Below are 18,078 nucleotides of genomic sequence, written 5' to 3'. Positions count from 1 at the left end.
ATCTATGAATGACTATAATAAAATATGGACCATTTGTCTGTCTTTCTGTAATCAGGATTAACAAAAATATACTTGTTCATTTATAGAAAATGTGAACCATATGGACATTTCCTGTAATGTGGTTTAGCAACAGAAAACAAGTTTAGTAACTTGTTCTCTTTCTCTCAGCATTTCATTGCACGTATAAGGAAGGATAACTGTAGCCTTGCCATAGTCTTTTTCTTCTGAACAACTCTTCTTTTTGATGAGCATACCTCTCAGAGCGAGCCCTGCGCTCCCTCAGTCATTTAAAACTAATTAGTGAAGGGCCCAGGCGATGTCTAATGGCAGTCCAGCGAGATGCTCGTCTTCTCTCCCCCCCCCCCCCCCCCTCCCTTTTATTTCACCCCAGCTTTGCTTCTCCAGCAAGCCACTGCTTCAAATTCAAATATGGCTGCTGGTGGTGCAGCAGCCGCCCTTAATGGGATCCTGGCCTCGCCCCCATCGGGGAACGGCGAGGGCTTTAATCCTGAACTCTTTGAAAAAAAGTTGTTGCAGCATGGCAGGCGTCTGGCGAGCCCCTCCCCAAACCCCCCTGGAGACTCCCCTGGACTCTCACTAAAGACATAATGTTGAATGTGAAGTCCTTAATTTTAAGTTGGCTCCCGGAGCCAGGATTTCCTTAGTGGGCGACTGGAGCTGATTGCTGTGGAGGCACAGGGAGAGCGAGTTAAGTTTCCGGTGACCTCTTACAGCTGCCGCTCGGCTTTCTGATTGTTTGTCGTTGTCTCGGCACAGGCCCTGAGGGGCAGTGTACTTCTCCCTGGGCAGACTACAGGCTGGAGGTTGTAAACCCTGTGTGATCACCCATGCAATGCATCTCAAGCGGTCAAATCCTCTAGGTTATTCAGGAAGAAAAAGACGACCAAATCCTACCCAGCATGTTTGGAAGTGTTAAATCTCATTCTCAACACCATTCTAAAGGGATTTTTTTATGTCATTAAATCAAATGTAGGCCTCTCTCCTTTGACTCTACCTTTATTTTTTTAAAAGAGCAAAATATAGTGCAGAGGAATGCTAAGGCTTGGATGCTTGTAAACTTTCAGAAGTTCAATCTGGATAATCCCCCTGTAACAGGGGTTATCTGATCCATCTCTGCGGCAGACGAACAGAGGCTTATGTTTGGCTGGCTGAGACTGGGTCCGGGTCGCCTGTTTTGAAGCGCTCGTGGGAAGAGTAGCTGTTGCTCATAATCAGTTGTGATGCGCCGCGGGACACACTCTATCTCACCCATCACACACTCAGCCTCGTCATTAATTCAGAAAATAATGGCTTCTCCGGAGGTCATCGGCACAGGAGCAAGGCCTGAGGAGATGTTCTCTCCAAACAAGGAAGCGCCAGACTGGGCTGTGCAGCCACACACACACACACACACACACACACACACACACACACACACACACACACACACGCATACAGTCAAATTCAAAGGGACACAGATAAATGCATACAACAAATGTGATTGCATTGCATGTGTAATCACCATGCCTATGTATGGCGGTTCAGTAAACCCACACAATGGTAGACCTCAGGAAACACACGATTGCTCCAGGGTAGTGTTATCAAAATATAATGGAACTCCCATGAATAATGAGGTCTTGTATTTTGGCAGTTGCATTTGTACGTTTATGCATCTACGTTCTTATTGTAGTCGTGTCTGTTCATCCTCTAGAAGTGTCAGATTTATTGTGTGTACAAATATAATCACCTCCTGTCTATTTTTCCTATTTTCTTTTTACAATTGAAGGGAAAGTAACAAATTGGTTATTCTAAATGACTCGCCACTGGCAATATTCCAAAAATTACCACCTCTTGGGGATCCAAAATTATCTGTGTGCCACCTCCTCCTCTCACAATGAACCACTTCAAGGGCACATCTCTCTTCTTTCTCTCTCTCTCTCTCTCTCTCCCTCTCTCTCAAACACACACACACACACATATACATGCCTATTCATTATGAATTTCTGCCCAAATGGCCATTTTGTTGTACTTGTTCATGTGGGAAGAAATCGTAGACTGATGCACTGCTTTGTGTTACAAAAACGGTGAGACAGAGGAGAGTGTTCTCACCGTGTTGCTCGGGTGTAATGCACTCTGAGGGCTGAAGAGGAGGACGGAGCTAAAGAGCAGCTCAGGACTGACTCCTCTCGCCTCCACCTCAGTCTCTCAGCCTCTTGTTCTCACTGGCCGGCCAGGAGGGGGCAACGTTGCCCCAAACGTAGCTCATTGGTATCACTTACCATTTACTCTCTGTTGTCCAAGGGATTGACAACCTGTGTCTGGATAACACTGTGAAAACATGCACCAGGCTCTGACATGTTTTCCTCTCAGTGTGTGCTCTCACACAGAGCCCTGGAGACCCCCGGAAAACACTCCAAATTCGTCTCAGGGAGTCAGACGAATTCCAGCCGCAACGAGAGACACGGAGACAAGAAGAAATGAAGAGAACGAAAGAAAGAAAGAGAGGGAGGAGAGAGAAAAAAATCAACAGCATGGCTATGTCCTCAAGCCATGGCCAAGCTGTCAAAGTGCGTTGAGTCACATGAGACCCTGCTCTCACCCGACACTGTCCCTTCTCCACCCATCACATGTCTGCAAAGGTCTGCTCCATTATCTCACTTGCGCTGATGCCCTGGCCTTGCTGTCCAAGCCGGAGTGGCAAAACACATGTCACTTAAGAGCCTTGTCCTGTCCTGCCGCCCATCCTGTCCTGCACACCCGCACTTCATTTATTTATGGCCTCACTACTCAAGGTGTGGTGGAGGCCAGTCAGTAAGATTGTGAGTTATGGAGATGGAGCTGGACCTTAAATAGTAGCTATACTGTTCACAGTGATACATGGCTATGCCAGGGGTCAGTGATGCCTGTGGAGTCTCAATACGACTGACAGCATTTTTCCTTTTACCAACTGGTTTATGTGAATCTGCAACTAGAAATAGTTTAGTGAACATAAAAAAGAGTTAATCCTACCTGCTTATCAATAATGTTTTGAAGGTGATTTTGACTTTTCTCATTCTTTTTTCATGGAGTTTTATGGTTTGAATTGTGTTACCGGCACTAGTTCGGCTGTGACGGGGCTGATGGATGACTCTCTAAATTGTACTGTACACAATGACAAATATCTGAAATCATTGCACAGGAGGTCTGTATCTCTACCCAGTTCTACGGTGTCAATAATCTTTAAGTAAAACGGTGACATTTTGAAATGGATATGAAAAATGGCATTCATAAGCTTCGTGGTAATTTGATTCCATAAGACTGTTGCTCCTCCAAGAATCACTGTTTACATAGTCAGTAGAGTCCAGAGGCATGGGTTTCAAGTGATCCTCACAAGCTGCTGTTCTTGCTTTTGAGAGAGAGAGAAAGAGAGCAAAAAGAGACTGTCTTCCGCAGACAGAATGAGTATAAGGCAAAAAAAAAGAGAACGAGTTCGAGAAGACAGACAGGGTTATGGAGGCCATAACCCATGATGCTTTGGGGCAGAGGCATTCGGCCCCAGGGTGTGCTGCGCCCCCAGAGGCAGTGGCAGAAGCCAGTCACACACATCACGTAGCATTACACAGGATGGGGTTACATGGAAATGTCAGCTGGCCATACAAGGAGGAACCAGTGGTCCATGGGATAATTCAGTCGCCCGGGGGTTGTGCCGTCGTGCAGTCCCACGAATCCTTGCTTTCTTCCCACACCCTCATTTCATTGTTTCTTTTTCTGTCTGTTTTGTACTATTTTATTCTCATTTCATTATTTATGTGTTCATTAGTCTCGGGGGTGAGCTCAGAGACAATGATACTCAAAACCTCAAAAGCAGCATGCATGTATTCATTAATATTCTACATGTGTTGAAACGAAAGAGTAAGCCTTATACTGCAGGTGTTCTTATGCTAAACATACAAAATAACCATGGTTTGTGTGTCTGTGTAACAGAGACTGCCTGTATATGTGTTTATGTGCATGTTCACATCTGTGTGTGTGTGTGTGTGTGTGTGTGTGTGTGTGTGTTTTGTCAGTGTGCATGTAGATATGACTGTCTCTGACAGGACAGGGTATTTTGCCCACGGCAACTGCTAACCCCAAGCTAAAAAGTGACACATGAACACTCTTGACTTGTGTCATCAACTCTGCAAACACATACACACACACACACACACACACACACAGATACACAGATACTCACACGCACACACACACGCTAAAACATACAAACTCAGACCAATCACTTTCTACACACATAGAGATTCTTTGCTTTCTAAAGTCACTGGCAGTGTTGTTTCTTTAGTTAAAGGCGATTGCCCTTTCACTAATGTGAAACGGGCAAAGGCAGCAGAAGGGTTACATGTATTAGCCTGTTAAGTAGATAAACAAAGACACGGCTTGTCCTCACTAAGCAGTTGCTTCTTTTTGAAGACTAAGGCAAGGAAGGAAAAAAAAAACGTTAGGAGAAACACTTTGATCAGTGGCATCAACAGTCTCTGCAAACTTGTTAAGCTGTATGTAAATTTGGGCTGATAGTGAAAAAAAAGTTGCCAGAATGGCATGAATCCATTGTGCTGCGATGATCAAAATAAAAGAGGGCTTCATGAGCTGCAGGGCATGAAAGTCACAGACAAGAGATTTTTTTTCCATACAAAGATGATAGGATGCAGAGAGGAACAGTAGGCAAGGAAAATGAAAGATACGACGCAATGCGTGGCCTGGAAAGATCCTGCACCATATTAGTCAAATAGATTGAAAATTCCAATACAGTGCGACCTATAACTACCCATTCTTGCATTCTGACTTTGATGAAAACATTGGAGCATATTTTTTATTCTCTGTGTGAAAATATCATTTTAGTTAGAAGTGCTCTTGGGAATCTAATCACAATGAAATATTAGAATTTCTCAAACACATACCATGTATGTAAATATCGGCGTGGAACATTTATGTATGGAATATTATGTTACATCCGTCCTGGTGAACTGCTTTTGAATGACAGTGCTTTATCAATTATATGGGTCCTATAGGAACAGTTTCTTCCAACTGTTAGTTCTTTTATATATGAAATATCTCTGTTAATCTCAGTGACATGGCAGCAGCATTATTCAATATATCTGTTGATCGTATAATTGTTTTCAGCAAAATTGGTTTAAAAGCTAACCTTAATCCACCTGAGCAGACCCTTCCCCCATGATCAACTCAAGAAATTGTCACATTTAGTGTAGCTAAACTATAAGCAATGGCAATCAAATGCAGAACTGACTCACTGGCCTACCATAGATCTCATTACCGTTTTCACTTCTGTGTGACTTCTGGTTTAGGGGTAATAAACCAAGTTAATATTATGAGCTAAATGTCACTGCCAAAACAGCCAGTGTTCCTATTCCCATTGAAATTCCCCTCAGGTTGGGCCCTCTGTGTTAGTGTTGCCGATGGCGACACTAGCCTCGTTAGCCCCAAATTCTTTAGTGGTCCCTCCTCAGCTCCAGCACCACAAACACACACACACACACACACACACACACACACACACACAGGTGGACACCTGGCAGTAGAACAACTAAAAAAGACTGAGCTATTCTGTATCCCTCTCTCTTCTCCTCCGTCCTCCCTCTCCCTGTGGAGGTGACACAGCAAGATGAATTGGTGCTGTCACCAGTGCTCTTGTTACCTGTCAGCTTTAAAAACAACAGAGAAAAGTGAGACAGAGAGAGAGAAACTAAAAAAAGAGAGATCAGTTTCAGAGGGCACCTAACGGGGAACAGAACGGATGAGATGGTCACCACCAAAAACATTATTATTCACTCCCGCCACACCACACACGTCTTTGAGAAGTTCTGAATTCCAACACTTTCACTCAACTGTGAGCAATGGTACTCGTCAGCCTTAGACACCTTATTATCCCAACCCAACACACAGACAGGCACCTCTCCAGGAAGCCTAGAAATACCTCTCTGAATAACACTGGAGCAGACCTGGCTTCGATCAGAGGTGCCCGACCCCAAACACTCCCCTGGCACCCTGGCACCACCCCCCCCCCCCCCCCCGGACACTCCCCTGCGGTGCTGCTCCTACCCCAGTCCTCACCTGCAGACCGTGTCATGTCCTTGGAGTGTCTCGCCAGTCGCCACACACAAAGCAGAGGGAGACTGGCCTGTGGCACTGCTCTCCAGCTGAGGGTCGCCTCTCCACAGAGGACACAAAGAGAGGCAGGCGGCGGGGGCGGAGGGCGACAGGTGAGGCAACGCCTGATAAAAGAGGAGACACAGGACCCTCAGCGAGCAGACTGGAGATATCTGTGCCAAAGGTGTCCCTGCTCAGCTCACTGTAAATATTCATTGTCCCCTCACCCACTCTTATGTGATGACTATCTTTACAGTGAGCACATTCATCATTTACCTCTGAGTTTAGTCTGCAGAATCGGGGCAGTGTAAACTGTTGCAAAGTGATCTGTATCACATTCTTCACCTGGCTCATTGCCTATTTACTGATGTGTATTATAACAGAATTAATGTCCAAGCTCAAGCACGAGACTTTTTTAATAACAAAGTCTTTTAGCATGATGGAATCATTGGTTCCTGTTGGTACCTGTTTTCTAATCCATCTTTCTGTCTGCAGTACTTCCTGGACGATGTTGTAAATCTCCCTTTTTCCCAAGGATTTCCAAGTAATCATTTTTGAGAGTTGATTTTAGGCTGCTACGCTTTGATAGTCCCTCCTGGACCAAGGATTGAGGTGGGATCCAGCCTGGAACACCCCAAAATCTCCCACTATACTGGGCTGGCGTTAACCACAAGCCCAGTCTGTGCAGCCATGGGAACCAGCGGTTTAGAGCAGGCCGACCCTGAGAGTCACGTGACTGCAGATCCAGCTGTGGACCCCCTGGCAATAGTGCCACTGGCCCTCTGTACTGAAGTAAAGCCATAGACATGCCTTCTGCTGCTCTCAGGAGGAACAATATAGGGGGTTTCTGTCCCTGGGTCATGCTTAGAGGAACACTAGTGACATTTTGTTTTCATGTGTCCGCCATTTGTTTTGGAACCTTGTCCAGTTTCTGCTGTTATTATGCTATTAATATTTAGTATGAACACAGCCCCTCAGGGCAAAGGGACTCAAAGTCAAGTCAAAGTCTGCTTTATTGTCAATTTCTTCACATGTCAAGACATACAAAGAGATCGAAATTACGTTTCCCACTATCCCACGGTGGAGACAATATACGAGACAATATACGGTGGTATATTTTACCAATTAGGTCCACAGACAAACATAACATTCAAGTAAACAATATAAAAAGTAAAAATAAGAAGGCACATACAATGAAGAGCAGCAAAATTTGGGTTCAAATTGTGCAATTGTGCATACAGTAGACAGTCAATATAATAGTGCAAAAGTCAGGCCAATAAATGGCTGAGGTAGTTCTGTTTGACCTAAGTATGCAAGTGGCATAGTGGTGCAAGTTATGTAAGAGCAGCAGAAGTGTGTTCAGAAGTGTTTTCAGGACAACAGGACAACAACAACAACAACAAGTTGCAAAGTGTACAAGTGGAGTAGTGCAAGTAGTGCAAGTGGAGTAGTGCAAGTGGAGTAGTGCAAGTAGTGCAAGTGGAGTAGTGCAAGTGGAGTAGTGCAAGTGGAGTAGTGCAAGTGGAGTAGTGCAAGTAGTGCAAGTGGAGTAGTGCAAGTGGAGTAGTGCAAGTAGTGCAAGTGGAGTAGTGCAAGTGGAGTAGTGCAAGTGGAGTAGTGCAAGTGGAGTAGTGCAAGTGGAGTAGTGCAAGTAGTGCAAGGCAGCCATTGTGGGTCCAAAGTCCAGGATGTTATGTAGCTGAGGGTGGAGGGGGTGGGGAGGGGGTGATGACAGAGGCCTATCAGGGGGCTCAATTGTCTTCTGTTGCCATTCCTGTTCTGTTAAGAGGTGTTAGATTGTGAAATAACTTGTGGAGGACAGACAGTGCTTATTCAAATGTTATTTTAAAAAATTATATTATTAGTTGACGTCATCGTTGGCCAAGTGGATGTGTTGGAAAAAGCAGATGTATTTCTTAAATTACACAAAAAGTTGAATCATGGACAGTGATCACTGTCAGACCAATCACAAGTTGAGTAATTATTCCAAAACTCCATATCTACATATCTGAGTGTGAACAGGTATTTTCACAAAAGAAGAACTGACTTCATACAACAGTATACAGTCACATAATATAATGTAGCAGGGCATCCTGACTTACCCAGAGTTACTTGGAGTTCAGGTAACCCAGAAAAAGGAAATAAAACAGCTGTTGTTGAGATCTCACCTGTTTCTCCTAAAACTATTAAAGAATACAAAAACATGGCCAAAATATCATACCGATGTTAAATTGAGCTCAGGGAGAAAAAAAAAACAAAGGAGATATCTCATTGCAAATGTTCCTTTTTTCTATTGGAAGGTATGGATTCTCTCAGTAAATGTGCACCCTTCACTTTATTGTTATGTGCACCTTGTTAAACCAGTAGAGCTAACGCGACACAGCCGTCTGCAGGTGACTGCAACCCTGGACCCAACCCTGCAATCACTAATCCTCTTGCTATGCTAATTCTGTGCAATCAGGCAGTTGCTATGACAAGGTCATATATCACTTCCTCAAAGCAAGTTGCCTATTGCACTAAACTGACATTAGAAGAGAGGATCTTGAAATTTTCAAATATTCTATTGGTTTGAATATCTCTTTGTAACCGTAAAAGTGCACACATTTTTTACCATGCTTAGAACGCTGCTAACTTTGTGTTCTCAGGTTTCAGATTTCAAAAATATATCTTTTTGTTACGGATCTTTGTCTGCACTGTAGCTATGGTCTTTGTCCTGGCTGAGTGAGACCTTGCGCTGAACGGAGACTGGGAGAAAGTGCTTACGTTCACCGCTGTGGGCTATGGAGTGTATTAATGTAATGTCGACGATCTTTGAAGTTGTGACTTTATGAGACAAAAGCTAATTTCCTTCCCTTTGTTCATTATCGCCAGTGACTTCCAGCAGTGAAGAAAGCCCGCTGTGATAATTATTCTCTTTATGAGTCGCCTCAAAAGTGCATTATGGATTTTACCAAGAGCCTTCCCAGGTAAAAACAAAGGTTGTTCAAATGTCTCCTTCTCTCTGTCCATTTATTTGCACACGCAACTGAAGTGGAGTCTCATATATACCACAGCTTAAGATTAATCGGGGACATCATCCTGACATTAGTGTCTGGGGAATGTCATTGCCCACATCACATCCCAAAAATAATGAGTGTTTTGTGTCAGCTGTGTAGGGCTACTCTACCAGCACAGGCTAAAGACCTGAAGACCTCCTCTGAAAGAGAAGCTAGGTGAGCCTACCTCCCTCTTTTCCCACTCAGCCTGCCTGCTTTGTTTGTGCACATTTTACTGTGTGCGTAGCCCGCGGCGATGGTGGTGGCAGTGGGGGGTCAAGGTTTGCCCTGCTAACACACACCATTTCCCTGCATGCGGTGCCTAAGGGAGGAGCACTCGGGGCCCAAGGCAAGGGCAAGCCCAGGCAGCACACACAACATGGCCGCCACCTCCAAATGCAAAACAGCAGACAGACGGGGGTGACTTTCCACTTTCTCTTTTCCTTCTCTTTCTCCCTATATTTATTTTTCTCTTCCTTTTCCCCTTCCATCCTTTCTTTTTTTCTTGCTTGCTTTCTTTCTTTTTCTTTCTATCTTCTTCTTACATTCTTATCTCTGCTTCTTTCTTATATAGCACACACATACACACACACTCACTCGCACACAGTCTCCTTCCCTGCCCCGATTTGTATCTCTTAGTCCTTTCCAATTGCAGCGCTTAGCATGGTTTCATGTAGAGGGTGAGTTATATATTTCTATTAGGGCCAAGCAACAAAAGGCATGCTCATTTGTCTCCCCTCTCTATGACTGCTAATGCTGTGAGTCTGATCCTGACCCTGGCTTGGAGGTAGTGCTGGATTTTCAGTTGTAAATGGAAAAGGCCTGGGGGCCTTTTCATTTTCTGGGCCCAGCCGTTCCCTTCATGGTGTCAGAGCCCTTGTGCTCACAGAGTTCATGTTTAGCCTCAGGACTTCTTTTTATTTTGTTTTATCTCATAGCTTAGTCTAGTTGTTGCCTCGACTCCCACAGGACTCCTGCATAGCAACAGCCGAGATCAACAAAATAAGTTTGTTTGCGTTGGCTGCGCCCGCATGTTGTCGACTCCTCCATTTCTCAGTCTCCATTTCCTGTCTCCCCTTGCCCAGGGGAGAGGGAGACCTCTAATTGGAGCTTGTTCTAATTGAGCCTAATACTGGAGCGAACCAGAGTCCAAGCCTCTGGCTAATGTAGGATAGAAGCAAACCTAAGCACCAAAAGTTGGTCTCTCTCTCTCTCTCTCGCTCTCTCTTTCTATCACACACTGCACACATACACACACACACACACACAAAGACACCTACACTTTTATTTTCCCCTCTCTTTCTCTCTCTCACTCTCTCCTTTTGTGTTGTGTGTGTGTGCCCATATATGCCTCCCTCCCCATCTGAATGTGCTAACATGCTAAAGTGCCACAGCCTATGACCATTTGCTGAAGGCTCAAGGCCTTGATCTTGTCAGCAATCAGGCCACATTTTTGCATCAGCCAAGCCCTTGTACAGTTGCATTGTTCAGCCATGGGTATGTTCTGTCAGTGTCCACAGGGCACATACTTCAGTGTAGATTAAATGCATAAATTGCCTACTTAAAAAAAGGCTTTGCCCAAACAGATGGATTTCTAAACACATTCCCTTCGCCTCACAATCCTTTCATATGAGGAGACTAACACACACACACACACACTCACACACACACACAAAAATGGGAATAGATATAAAGTGAAACTCGGTGAACAGATGCTGCAGTTTGGATGGCCACAGATGCAACAAAGAGATGGAAATGGAGCAGTGTTGTGTGCCAGCGGGTGAGAGCGGGAATGACTATTCCATCCCCTCCAGCTAGGGCTGTGGAAACGAGGTGGAGGAGAGTATCTACTTTCTCTGATTTAATAACGCCAATGTCTCTCTTAGGTACAGAATGAAGGTAGATTTGCCTGTATGTGTGAAGAGTGGCCACGCGCATCATTTGAAATCTTTCGTGTGGGTTTTTCCCCAACTGCTTACATCTCTCTCTCTCTCAACCGCAATGCATTATTCATCTTTTCAATTATTTACCAAACCCATGATACCCACTGTACTTGAATATATCTGAACGCTTTTTTAATGTTGATTGTAAATAATGGGCATAAGACCGTAAGCAATTTTGTGTATTGGTATTCTAAACAGAAGGGCACTGATTATAGTCAAAATCTATGTTTTCAATAATTTAGCAAATTATATACCATGGTATGAATGACTATTTTCAGCAGTAAATGACATTATAGTTGACAGTATAGTTATACTTACAGTATCTTTGAAATGAAATGGCTTGACAACATTTAGTGCAGGGTATAATTTAAACAGGGAAATCCATTTGGTTTGGGTGGTCTCTTTGAGCTCTTGCAAACTCTAACTTTCCATTTGATCATGTGTTGGGCTACTCCCAAGAAAAAGTATCTTCCACCACCTCCACCACCCCTCCTCCCTCTTTTTTTTTGTTGCCATTCTTTTGAGTTGCCCTGAAGGTCCAATGGCAGTTTGGCCTGGAGGCATCCCCCAGTGGCCTGACAAAGGAATATGAGGTGGGTTGGAACACATACACCCTTATTCTGAGCTCTGTCTGAAAGAAAGAGGGCACACACAACAGCCCCGGGGGGGAAACACTCCCTGCTTAAGTCCCGAGCCTGGGGGAGAGGCCTGCAGGCAAGGCCTGGATCATGCAGCGCCCAGAGCATGGAAAGACCTGGAAACAAAGATGGAGTCAAGCCTTCTTTGTGCTTGTTGTGTGCATTTCAAAGAATGCGATGGCTGCCAAACGGATGCATGTAAGTATATGTTATGCTATGTTTAATGTTTGGATTGGATTTGTTAAGATTCTGGAGGGGAAAAAAAATAATATTTTTGTAATTTCTGGAGTCAAGGGTTACACTGTAATGTGATGCCTGTTAGGTAAGGTAAAATATGCGCAGTGAGGCTGATATAAAGTATCAATGCCCCCCCCCACACACACACACTTCCCCCCGCCCCTCAAGGTTTTTGCAATCTTACTATTCTGGCCAAAGTCTGCCGATCAAACCCTTCAGGCGTCTCCCTCACACTTATCACCCAAACCCATACTTCGCACATTGCCTCGATACTTCATGGCTTGACAGGGTTTATGCGTGTTATAAGCACCAAAACACACACACACTGACAGAATATATATATATATATATAAATAAACGCACACATGCACCAATACAGACAGTTAAAAAAAACATACAACACACAAACACACACACACACACAAACACAAACACACTTGCAGGCTAAGAGCCTAGAGTGCCAGTGGGTGTTGTTTTGTGGTGAGGGGTTTTCACCCTCTGGTTCGCCTCCATGCTCTAAGAGGTGAGAGGGCGATGATAATTGAACTCTTTCTCTCTGGCACTTCTAACAAATGTATTGAAAAGAGAGAATCGAAACAGCCATTAATGAGATTTTGCACCCGAGGCCACGCCTGCGGTCATCATTCTTCTTATTATTTTTATAATCAAATGTATTACTATGTTTACTTTCAAATATTCTCCCTCTCTCCCTCCCCTCCTCCCTTCTTCCCTGTTTTTCATTCGTTCATGGTGTGTAATCCCCAGAAGCGAAATCTGTGCGTTGATTACATGATGGATGACTTCTTGGTAGGGCATCGTTTCAGCTTCAAATCTGCGACCAAGCCTCAGTGAACTTACAAAGGCAAATTGAATGGGCTGAGAAACAAAGACAGCTTGGCTCTGGAACGTGTAGGGCGCATAACACCTATGCTGAGCAACAGCGAAAGTTTTTTTTTTTTTGTTGTTGCCAAACATACTGCCTTGCGGGTAGTACTTTTCCGTTACTGCCTCCTCAGAGTTGTTTATTCAATTCTTTCCTTGTTGTCCATCTGTGCATATAAAACTGAGTGCTGATGGGCTAAGTGACTCGCTCTGGGGCTGGGTACGCAGGCTCTGTTGGGTGTAGGAGTGGCTGTCACTGGGAGAGGGCAGGCGGGTGGGCGGAAGGGAGGCAGAGGCGGGGGGGGGGGGGGTGCGGTGAGTTCTCCCCCCCAGGGATATGCCCTCATTTAGGCTACTGCGCCCTCAGGCGATTTTCCATCGCTCTGAGAGAGGCTGACCTCCTCTTCAACCCTGACTGTGCTGGCCACCGCACACACACACACACACTCACACACATACACACTCACACACAAAACTACTGAGCTGTCCCTCTGTCACTACTCACGCATTTCATAGGCTGATCATGTGACCTACATAGCCCATCATGTTCACCTCTCCCGCTTTCATCATTTACATAGAGCATCGAGGTTGTTGTCCTTACCAAAGGGGCAACACGTAAGCTCAACACACACAGAAAGTTTGTAAGTCTTGGGTACACTTCCATTAGACAAGGTGGTCTTCCAATACATTGTGAAGTGTGACAGCAGCACATGGATAAGGCTATGAGGCTATAAGGCTATAAGGCATGAATAAAGCTACATAAAGAACACACCAACGTTTTGGGAAATAAGTTCCCTTTTAGCTTTGGGCTAGCTATAGCTTTTTACAAAAAGAAAACATGATGTCATTAGACCCACTATCACATTCCCTGTTTAATTGTCTGCCTGGTTGCTTTGATACAGGGTGTGGCTCCATTTGCCTTCAGGTAAGTAGGGCAAGGAGCTTGGTGCAGAACCACCTTTGTTCAAACTATTTTTGTCAAACACTATTCCTATCAAGAAACGGAAACTGAAACACAGGACTTACGTATTAGGATAATGTTTAAAAATGTTTGTTGTGCTGGACCACTAGTGTTCCCAAGCTTCAGTCGGCGGATGGTAGACATTAGGCTTGTTCGTCTTTATGCAGATCTGTGCAGATATGACTTGATGTGATGCATGCTGGGTTGAACACATTGCATACTGGGATGGACGCAATGCTTACTGGTTAGAAATCCTGTCCGACTTCTGTCAGCCGGGGAGGAACTTACCACCGTGACACCATGTCACATGACCTTAAAATATCACGGGAGTCTTATGGTGAATTCAGGGCACTTCGGAATGACAAGGACCACCCACGTGGCTACTTTGTTTTTCCCACAACAAGTGTTCATGTGCTTTGCCGTCGGAATGTGTGACAAACACGGATGCCACAACAAAGATTAAAACATACACTCACTAATCCTAAACAAACAACTGTATTTGCTTAAAATATAGTGTAAGACGCTTGTGGAAGAAAGATATGCAGCTTTCAAGTGACAAAAACGCCAAATTCCCAAGTTCACATTACAACTATTGGACATGAAAGGCCACATGGACTGCAAACGAACTACAACGTGACGACAAAAGTGATGACGAGCCCCTAACTAGGCACCTCTGTTAGCAAAAGGCTTGTTCGACTTGAGGCAGATCTGACTTGATGTGATGCATGCTGGGTTGAACACAATGCATACTGGGATGGACGCAATGCTTACTGGTTAGAAATCCTGTCCGACTTCTGTCAGCCGGGGAGGGACTTACCACCGTGACACCATGTCACATGACCTTAAAATATTGCGGGAGTCTTAGCCTGCAGACAGATCTTGCAGTTGCCTTCCACGATCTGCACAAGCTGAAACACGCCCTCATGACGTCAGTTCAAAAACGTGATAGGGCCATTTGGGAGGAATCTCCTCATGACGATTTTGACGGGAGTGTCATGCTGCTTCCTTATGTTGGAATATGTGAAAATTAACAGAAATCAAAGGGATAGCTTCTTATATGTGATTTCTGCAAATATGGTAGGCTAGCCTACTGAAAACGTTTGGATATTCTGTTATTTTCTGCTGTTGGCTAAATAGATAGACACACATATAGGGGAAACACTTGATATTGAATTTATGTGCTACAGTGCAGGCCTGTTAACTGTATGACAACAGTGGTTTATTTAAACTACATCATACGAATTTATTTCGTCAGTCATCATGCTCATTTTAATGAGTAAGAATGAAAGTTCTGCTGTATTTATTGCAAACAAAATTCCACGATATCTCCCGCGATGTCTCCCGCGAGTCACGTCAGGCAGACTGTAGCCTGTCTGTCCGGGATGAGCTGCCCTCTGTTGTAGCTCCTCCCGGCTAGCCTCTGAAGATCACGTTTACGTAGAAAGCCAGACCAAGTCAGACTCAGTCGATCTCAAACAAGCCTAAAATCTAGCCCCAGTTTCCGACCTCTGACTCACACATTAGGCCTACGTGACGTGAATGACGCGGAATGGATGTTTTCACTGGGAAAAAGGTTTTTCCGAAGCCCATGAACGCTAGGTTAGCCTGCAGACAGATCTTGCAGTTGCCTTCCACGATCTGCACGAGCTGAAACACGCCCTCATGACGTCAGTTCAAAGACGTGATAGGGCCATTTGGGAGGAATCTCCTCATGACGATTTTGACGGGAGTGTCATGCTGCTTCCTTATGTTGGAATATGCGAAAATGAACAGAAATCGAAGGGATCCCTTCTTATATGTGATTTCTGCAACAATGGTATGCTAGCCTACTGAAAACGTTTGGATATTCTGTTATTTTCTGCTGTTGGCTAAATAGATAGAAACACATATAGGGGAAACACTTGATATTGAATTTATGTGCTACAATGCAGGCCTGTTAACTGTATGACAACAGTAGTTTATTTAAACTACATCATAAGAATTTATTTCGTCAGTCATCATGCTCATTTTAATGAGTAAGAATGAAAGTTATGCTGTATTTATTGCAAACAAAAGCACATGATCTCCATATTCAAGTAGGCTAACAAGCAATTATCAAAGAGTTTCTGCTTGAATTCAAAGTATCATTTCAAATTATTCAATAGGCTACAATTGACAGCAGCACCAAACATTACTGAAGCCTATGTGTAAAGAGTTAAATTACCCAGATTGTCTTAGACATTAATGTAATTTATACCAGTTATCACTGTAGGACAACTGAAACAACACGAAATAAACAGGGCTGTTGCTGGAAATATTTTATTCCTGTAGGCTATACTACATTGCTGGTACATTTTGGAACATTATAGCTACATTAACTAATTATCTTTAATGTCTTCCAGTAGCCTGTCGTATAGGTGCATGAATATGACTTGATGTTTTGTAGCCTACATTTCCGTCAGTCTACAGTCTTTTAGCCCATCTTTACCATGATAACCCTTCCAAGATAGAACCCTTTCGACGCTCTACTTTGAGAGACCAACCACCACTCATGCCATCGATGTTGAATTTTGGGCGTCTGACGGAAATTGATCAATCTGACCAACAATTAACATCGATTTGACACTCTTTTGCTGTCCGGGTTTGCAAATCATTCATTTAGAACATTTAAGTTGCGCTATTTGTTATTATAATCACAGTATGGCCTTACGTTATCATTAGGCTACCTTATTGCAATTAATGAGTCATCATAATCATCATCGTCAGCATGGCATGTCACACATAGCCATGTTTCCGCTCCTCGTAAAATTCTGTAAAATTCCGTTCGTTTTCGGTTTTCATTTTTGTTCCTTGAACCGGTTCGGAGCCCTGCTACTGACTAGGCTCAAAATACCGTTACACTTCTATGCTACTATGGAGTGGGCCACTGCAGATAAACCAAATTATTTTTTACCTTTGTTAGCCGATACATTAAAAAAGCGTAAAAAATGTGCAATTAGTTCATTACATTATTCTTCCCACCGGAGAGAGCCTGTACAAGTTGACTACCGAATGCGGTAAATTGAGAAAAAAATGCAAATTACTGTCAATGCATGCAAAAGGAGGAGAGTTCGGTGATCAACTTTTACGGACTGTCTTCTGGCAAGATGGAATAATAGTGATGTAATGCACTGACTGCACAAACAGTAATTTTTGTACCTTTTTATTACACTAGCAAAGGTTAAAATACTTCAGTTTGTCTGCGAGTACCCTCTCCATGGCAGCATAGAAGTGTAATGATATGTTGAGCCTGGTCAGTGGCTTAAAAGAGCGACTTACCTTGACATAGTGAAATCGCCTCCAAAGGCTATGCTACAGTATAAGCTATTTTGTTGTAAATGCATATTCCAGTCTTCCAATTAACATCGTTTTGGTCCCTGGTGAAAAGTTAGACTCGTTATCATTCAGAAATAGACTCTAGGTTTGTAGAATAGCAGATTTGCCTCTTAAGAAAAGAAACTTGGATTAGATCCACAGCCACACTTGACCACAATGTTTTCCCATCAATCAAACAAACCATGCACTCCTCCTGGTGTTCTAAGCCTGAGGTCTCTGAATATTGAATTTAATCAATAAATCTTAATTGAGGCTTCAAACATGATTTGTGGTTCGTCACATTCATATATTCCTTTAATGCCCTCGGCCTGAAAAGCTGTCAGCATTATTAGCATTCGTTAATGAACATTTGCTCAAAATCACTCCACTCCCTCCCAACATTCAGGATGACCAGAAGACATGGTCTGACCAGCCAGGAACTACCAAGAAATGCAGGCTTTAGTTTCTGATAACACAAAGACTGTGTGTGTGTGTGTGTGTGTGTGTGTGTGAGTGTGTGTGTATGTGTGCGTGTGTGTGTATGTGTATGTGTATGTGTATGTGTGTGTGTTTTATGATGCCTCTGCTTGTCCATACTGGGTCTGTCACAAGATTTATTCATGTCACTCCACCACTGAGCCAGGTGGTCATGACAGTGTGTGTGTGTGTGTGTGCTTGCTTGCGTGCGTGTGTGTGTGTGTGTGTGTGCGTGTATTTATACGTGTGTGTGTGTTTGTGTGTCTGTGTGTGCATGTGTATGTATTTGTGAACATTTTGTTTAGTTTTTTCCTAACTGACCAGCTGTATGTGTTGCCCCGTAACCACAGAGGAAAAGACAGCGGGCAGCAGGGAATGACCTGTCAGGCACTACCATCACATCAGTCCTGTCGCGACTCATCGCCACACGCAAG

The sequence above is a fragment of the Alosa sapidissima genome, chromosome 1, assembly GCF_018492685.1.
Source record: "Alosa sapidissima isolate fAloSap1 chromosome 1, fAloSap1.pri, whole genome shotgun sequence".
Lineage (NCBI taxonomy): Eukaryota > Metazoa > Chordata > Actinopteri > Clupeiformes > Clupeidae > Alosa > Alosa sapidissima.
Note: the sequence above shows the minus strand (reverse complement) of the source record.